Raw genomic sequence first — 7,258 nt, forward strand, 5'->3', positions numbered from 1 at the left:
TTGACTTTGGGGAAGAGTCAGAAGCTGCATGGTACCAGATCCAGTAAATAAGGTAGCTGAGGACATACCATGATGTTTGCAGGTGCCTGCCTTCCACAAGGCAGGCGCTCACAGCAGCCTTCACTCATTTTCTAAAGAGGACTTCCAGTGCTAATTCAGAAAGTAGAAAATGGAAAATGAAAATGGAAAAAGTTCTTGGAGGGGGGAATTCATGACAATGAGTCTTTTACTGTAATAAAAATATTAACTTGGGCTGGGGATTTAGCTCAGCAGTTCAGTGGCCTGCCTTGCAAGTGCAAGGACCCGAGTTCAATCCCCGATACCAAAAAAAAAAAAAATTAACTTTAAACTGTATATTTTGATCACCCCTTGTACACAAGGCCCTCAGTTTGAGGCCCCGGTTCAAGGTCTAGCCCTGCAAAAAATAAATAAATAAATAAATAAGTAGAAAGAAACAGGTGAAATTAATTTTAGTAATACATTTTATTTAACCCAATTGATCCATAATATTATCATTTCCACATGTAATCAATATAAAACTATTAATAAAGTATTTTTATATGACTCCTTTTCAAGCCGAATCTTCCAAATCTTATTTCAGACGGGCTGTAAGTGTTCAAGAGTCACAGGCAGCTGCCGCATCAAACTTCTCCTGGGGCAGCTGATCTGGAATGGGGCTGGGCAGATGATGAGAGGAGGTGGAGAAAGATCCGTGGATGGGGCTGAGGTGAAGACTGAGGAGTTTCAGATTAGCCAAGGGGCAGTAGGGAGCAACCACTATTTCATGAGTGGGAGCATCCTGCGAGCTGGATCCTGAGAGGGCATTTGTGCTGAGGACTTGGAGGCTGCCCACTAGCTGAACAAGAGCTCAGAGAACAATGAGAGGTCTAAGCGGGAAAGCCCAGCCCGGTGGAACTGGGAGGCCAAGGCCCCTGCCCTCATCCGCCGCTAGAAATACCCAAGGCAGGAGCTGCACGTGTGAATTCACTCCCTAGGGCAGTGGGCAGGTCATCACAGCCAGCTCTAGTTGGGACAAGACTGTGGGGGACCCAGGGGCTGCTTTAAGGGTCCTCTTGCTCCGCAGTCACAGAGGCTGCTCCTTCCCGCCCCCCACCACTCCTGTAGCCCATAAAGGGTAATGAAGCTGAAGTTAAAATAGTCACATGAAACCCCACTCATTTGAAAGGGCACCTGCTTTAAAGGCCAAATTTCCTGAGCCCAGGTTTATGCATTAAAATGCAGAACGAACTAATTAATTCAGACCCCACTCACTCTGAATTTGGGAGAAATTCTGCCTCAGGCTGGTCTGAAGCCTTTCCTTTTGCACTATCTATGAAGGAACGGTTTGCTAAGCAAATAAATAGTGCAGGCCAGATTACAGAGACAGGTCTGGCTTACTTAACTGTTTTTAAGAACTTTAAAAATCACTTTAGCAGTCCCATTCCCAGAAAGTTAATGAGATCATTACAGCTGGTCCTTATCTGTTTATTCCAGCATTTCAGTTTTCCAAGAACCCTCATACCTGCCCGTTGATGTGATCCTTGAATGGAGATTCCATTATTTTTCCGTCTCCAACAACTGACTTGGCACACGGCGCGTTTCTGGTGCCCAGCACGTAGTAGGTAGTTAATATTTGCTGAATGAATGAAGGCAGGCATGGCAATTAACATCAGTTCCACGTTACACAGGGGGAACAGGACGCCCAGAGGAACTGTTATAACAGGTCAGGGTCGCGAGGGCTTTGGGGCATCCAAGAACTGGACCAGCCACACAGCCAGCAAACAGTGAGGTCCAGGTTTGAATCAGAGCTTTGGGTTTCCAAGGCCTCTCATCTCTTCAGTAACAGTGCATTAGTTGACTTTGAGGAACGGTGTGTTCTCAGGAGCAGCCACAAAACCCCCCATGTTCTCCTGTCAATTGCCTTTCCTCCAGGTGAGGAAGGCAGTGAGGCTGTGTCCCCCTTCCCTTCAGGGGCTGCGACACTGGCCCCCAGGATGTCAGGGCCTTCGCAGGTCGTTGTCCTCCCAGGAGGGAAGAGCTGGAAGGAATGGGTATTGTTCTACACTGAGCTGGGCCTGGTGCCTCTGGGGACTGTTCCCCAGGATGGTCTTTGCCCCCCTGTCCCCTGGCCTCCCCTGGCCCTGATGGATGGAGAGGGAGGGAGGTTACAGTGTGGAGGGGAACTATCTCTGTCTCTCTCTCCCCTTTGTTCTGGAGGCTCTGCCGGCTTGGAATACTGCACAGGGAAAATTCCCTGACCGTGAGATCTGCAGGCAGCAGGGTCCCCCAGGGAGGGCCGGCCCCGGGCTCTTTCGAGCTACAGCTGGAAAACGGGGTTGGATTTCAACAAGCCTGGCTAGGGGAAGGCAGCCCGCCTCCTCCTCCCCTTCTTCCTCCCCCACGGTGGCGGTGAGGGAGCAGGTCCTGCAAGCCAGTGCCAGCGGTGCCCACAGCTTCCTGTCGAGAGCCGGGGGCCCACACGACCGCTCCCCACTCCTGGGATTAGGGGGTGAAAAGCCCAAGAGAGAGGGAAGGCAGAAGAGGCACTCTGGTGCTGTCTCGCTTGGCTGGGGGCTGGCTGAGGGGCAGAGGACCAAAGCTGTTGTTGCTAGATGACTTCTGCCGACTCCTTGTCACATGGCCCAGTGTGTGCCCCAAGAGGGGAGCCTTGGCACTGTTTGGGGCAAGGGGCTGCTTGTTTAAAGTCCCCACCCCTCAGCCTGGCCACACACATTCCATAGTGCCTGACAGGGAGGGGATGCAGAAGTCACAGGCCGGCTTGGTGCAGGGAAGATGGGACCCAGCGGGTGACAGGGAAAATACACGCGGCTGGGCTGAGGACTACAGAGGTGCTCTGACCTCCCTGGCCTTCCCTTACTCCTCACTGTAGGCCAAGAGTGGCCAGGAACAGAGAATGAGGCCTGTTGCTGGAGTCATCCTGACCAGGACATCATGTATGGTCAAGAGATTCCTTGTTCTGCACCAAAAGCATTTATTGAACACCTACTATGTACAGAAGCGGGCACAGAAATACACCAGACTCTGACTTGAGGTGAAGTTTGAGGGCTATAGGGTGCAGCCTTAGGGTTCAGAGAGCTTCCTGAAGGAGAAGGAAGCCAGTAGGGAGCGAGGTCCCCAAGGAGCCAATTTAGAGTGGATTTCTGGGTACAATTCTGCATCCCACCTCGTAGGCACAGCACCTCCCTCTGCAGTCTATCCTGCTCCTACCAGCTAAGAGGTGGCCTAGAATACCCAGGGCAGTGGCGGTGAAACTTTTAGAGCTTTCAGTGATACAAACAGCCTGCCGTGGCATGCGTGCCAAGGGTTTGCCATAGGGTGTGGTAGGCCAAGCACCTGACAGCTTCCCAGGGGCACAGGTCTGCCGGGGGTTCCGGGGGGAGCTGTGCTCACTTCCCCTCCTTGGTCTGTGCCCCTTGTGAGGGATGCTGGGGTGTCCGGAGAAGCAGTAGCCATGACGGCCAATGGTGCTGGGGCCAAAGCCCACCCCACTGCAGTTCACTGGCTTCTGAGCTGAGTGCTGTCTGTCAAACGTCTCCTCAGGCCAGCACAGCCTTGGCCTCTTCCCCATAGGGATTTCTGGTGCTGCTGTCTACCCTATAGGTGATTTTTGTTCCAAGCTCTGTCTCTATTGTTTACACAGTCCAGAGTTCCATGGAGTTAGAAAAACATATTTTCCTTTCCACTCACGGTACTACAGAAAACAGCCAGCCCAAGGAGTGCCCTCGCTCTGATGGGCTCGTCCGAGTTCTAGAGGCTTCTCTGTCTAGGATTCTGTGATTACTGTCTCCCCAGGGCTGGTTCAGCACTGAGGCCCCGCCTAGGGCCTGGAACTCTTGCTGTGAGGTCAGTTTCTAAGAACGGAGTCATTCCTGCTCAGAGTTCTGAGGCCAGGGTACTGCCCCTCTGCAGTATGGCCTCCAGCTGCCACCTTGTCTGAGAGCCCTAACAAAGATGAGGGAAGCAGATGCTTGGGAAGGTAGCTGGCAAGGCAATGACCAAGCGAAGGAGGCCACGGGAGAGGAGGCAGAAGGCTGTCCAGCTCGCCTGCAGGAGGGGCGAAATCTCCCTGCTTTTAGCCAGCATGCTGTGCCCCTGGGCTTTCTCTCTAGCATCTTTGTTTCTTCTCCACAGCAAAGATCTCCCTTTTCTCTCACTTAGTTCAATAGCTGTCCTCCTGCGGGGCTGGAGGCCTGGCTGGCTGAGGGCTCTACAGATAGTTCTTCAGTGTTTCCTCCTGAGAACTGGGTTCTAGGCTACCCTCACTCCTGCTTCTTACCATACTTTTTCCTTCCTCCCTCCTCACCCTTCTCCTCTGCTAACCTGCAGCCCCTGTACACCCAGCACCTTGTCCCTTTGGGTCTCCGAGACTTCTCCACTCATACCCCACCTGGAGTTCTTTCCTCTCCATCAGTCAAGAAATAGGTCAAGCCACCTCGCTTCTCTGCACCTCAGTTTCCTTGTCTACAGAATGACGGAAGTAGCAGGTGGAGGGTGCCTGACAGTCAGAGCCCTTCACCCCAAGCCTGGAAGAGCCTACTTATGAATGCCCTGGTGCCTAAGCAGGTGTTTCAAGAAAAGACTGCCAAGTATGTGCACTGGGACCCCAAGACTCTCTACCCCAGGCCAGCCCAGGGCTGAGCAGCAATCCACTGCTGATTCACGTTGCTGCGGGTCCAAAGATAGGGGGTGCAGCTCAATAGAGCACTTGCCTAGCATGTGCAAAGCCATGGGTTCAACCCCCGGCACCCCCAAAGTAGATGGGATGGGGTGCAGCAGAATGGGGGAACCCCAGGGGGATAGGGGGCAGCAGGATGGAATGGAATGAGCCTTCTGCCCTTGGCTAGTTCAAATATTCTTGAATTCTGAAACATTCTCAAATGTTTCTGAGCCAAGAATGCCCCAAAGGAGTGGCTCGGTGTCTGGGGTTACAGAGACTTTGTTACTTCAGCAAAGCATACTACAAGTCATTTACTGGTTTAATTTAATTATTTATGATAACACTTCAGAGCAAAAACTACACTTGTCAAAATAAAGGGGACTTTGTGCTGCAGTGACCGAGATTTTATTGTTTCATTACCTAATGCACCGAGACCTGGTAATCGGCACCAGATCTCCCTGCAACTTGGGCAAATCAGCACCGAGTGAGGAGGACTGAAATGGATTACTGCTTCCTGGGGGAATTATTGTCAACCATTCTAACGAAAAGGCCTTCGATTCCATCCTCCTGCTCTTGTTGCATCTCCTTCTTTCCCCAAATAAGCTGGTTTCTACACACATTGGACTGTGTGTTTCCCATGTCGATCACCTCCCTTACACATGCAGTGCCCGCTGGAATGCCTTCACCACCCAAAGGATCTCCATCCCAAACCTGTCCTCACCACCGATTCCCCTGAGCATTTAAGAAGGCATGCAGATGCCTGGGTGCCTGAAGAGTTCCCACTGAGCCTCCGTGGGGCCCTCCAGTGTCCCTGCCCTTCTAAACACTTCCTCCTAGTGGTTCACCAGCCTTGACTCTTTTCCTGGCAGCTTCTCCTCCATGGCACTGAGTTCCTGGAAGACAGGTCTTGTCTTAACCTTTGAGCTTAGAGGGAGCTCAGAGAATCAATGGCTGGTTGAGTATTGGGTACTTCGCAGAACGAAGAGTTTGTTAGAGCTGTACAGATAAGAGACGTGGGTGCCAACTCCTGTCCTCACCCAGCACTGAGTCCCTCTTCTCTCACCTGATGCCTTCAGGTTCACATTCTTCTTTTGATAGAAATGACCTTTTCGGTAAGAGGTCCTTTGAGGACGTGACCTTCCTAGATACTGTCTGTGATGGGACATAGGGAACTGTGAACTTCTGGCACGGTACCATAGGCGTGGAGTCCGGCCCACCGCTCACAGGAGGCCTGTCAGGACCAGCCTCCGCTGCTTACTCTTTATTAATGACCCTCTCCTGAGCACCAAGGCTAACAGGTTCTCTCAATACCCCACTGCCTCCCTCAGCCCTGCCCCTCCATTATTCACATTTGGTGTCAGGGGTGATGACAGCGAGGTTATCCACAGCTGAATCTAGTGACAAGTACTCAAAATAAGGAAGGAAAACATACCTGGTAGAAGACCCCATCCATCCATCCATCCATCCATCCATCCATCCATCCACATGGTCACTTATTGCTAAGTCAAGAGGATAAAACAGAACAGAACAGTTTTTAAAAAGCCCTGCTTCCTGTTCATAAGGGGGTTACAGTCTAACTGGGGAGACAGAAAGGAGCTGTAATTCTGGCTGCAAGTTGTTCTTCATCCTCAACCGTCCCATCTGTAACAAGAGTCGTTTCCCACATTGTCAATACTTTTTATTTACAAAGCACCTCCTGTGTGAGCTACGAAAGAAAAATCTTCTGCACTTTTACCATATCTAAAACCAAACTGGACCAGATGTACCCTGAGGTCCTGCCTGCCCCTGCCCAGGTGGGCTCCTAGTATAGAAACTTCTGGGGCCCATGGCCTGCAAATTGACAGCTCCCTGGAGGTGTTTGCTAAGAAGCCAGGAATGTTCAAGGAGGAATTAATGAGCCACAGAGTCAGAGACCTTGGGAACCACCCAAACCAGTGGGCCCCAGCCCTGGCTGCACATTACAATCATTCATTGAAGGCTTTAAAGGGGAAAATGGCAGTGTCTGGAATCCAGTGGAATCCGTATTTCTTAAAGGCTCCTCAGGTAAGGCCCTTTGTGCAGCCAGGTTGAAAGCCACTGGTCTCACAAACAAGGCCATTCTGAGACCAGGAGAGGAGGAAGTTGAGCAGAGAACAGATATCACACAGCCAAAGCCCCTGCCTTCCCATAATGCCCGCTGCTTCTCTAAGCCTTCGTGGAAGGTGAGATCTTTCCAGCGCACCTCCAGAGATGGCTAGGCCCTGCTGTCCCTGGACACCCTGCCCTGTCCCATCCTGAGGACATTGCCTAGAGCTGCCTGGCCCTTGTCGCGTCCTTTCCCAGTGTCCAGAGGCAAGGAGACAGGCACTGGCAGGTGAGGCCAGGGCCTTCCATCAAGAGAGGGATTTTTGTCAGAGTAGGTTGTGATTGTTTGACTTAAACAAACAGGGCTTGTTCCAGGAAGACATTTGTCTGCGTGGGGCAGCAGCGCCATTCATCACAGTAGCTCCAGGGCTAAGGTCGAGAAGTCACCTTTTCAGGACCCCAGCCCACAGGGAGGGGCTTGAGGGCCACTCCCCCAGGGCCGGCCTGGAGAAGATG

The 7,258-nt window shown here is 51.8% G+C and overlaps 1 long non-coding RNA gene across 3 annotated transcripts; it reads right to left on the reverse strand.

The window, feature by feature from the left end:
- Positions 1 to 507: 507 nt before the first annotated feature.
- Positions 508 to 6,879, reverse strand: LOC117285729. Of its 3 annotated transcripts, none has more exons than XR_004516855.1 (3): positions 3,355 to 6,879; positions 1,523 to 1,636; positions 508 to 734 (listed from the first exon to the last, which is right to left on the reverse strand). It is a non-coding gene; the product is annotated as an uncharacterized LOC117285729 (long non-coding RNA). The 3 variants fall into 3 exon arrangements; XR_004516853.1 differs by having other exon boundaries at positions 3,709 to 6,876; XR_004516854.1 differs by having other exon boundaries at positions 508 to 677; positions 3,709 to 6,875.
- Between the last annotated feature and the right edge of the window lie 379 nt (positions 6,880 to 7,258).

The sequence above is a fragment of the Fukomys damarensis genome, unplaced genomic scaffold, assembly GCF_012274545.1.
Source record: "Fukomys damarensis isolate Sample0158 unplaced genomic scaffold, DMR_v1.0_HiC HiC_scaffold_12, whole genome shotgun sequence".
Taxonomy (NCBI): Eukaryota; Metazoa; Chordata; class Mammalia; order Rodentia; family Bathyergidae; genus Fukomys; species Fukomys damarensis.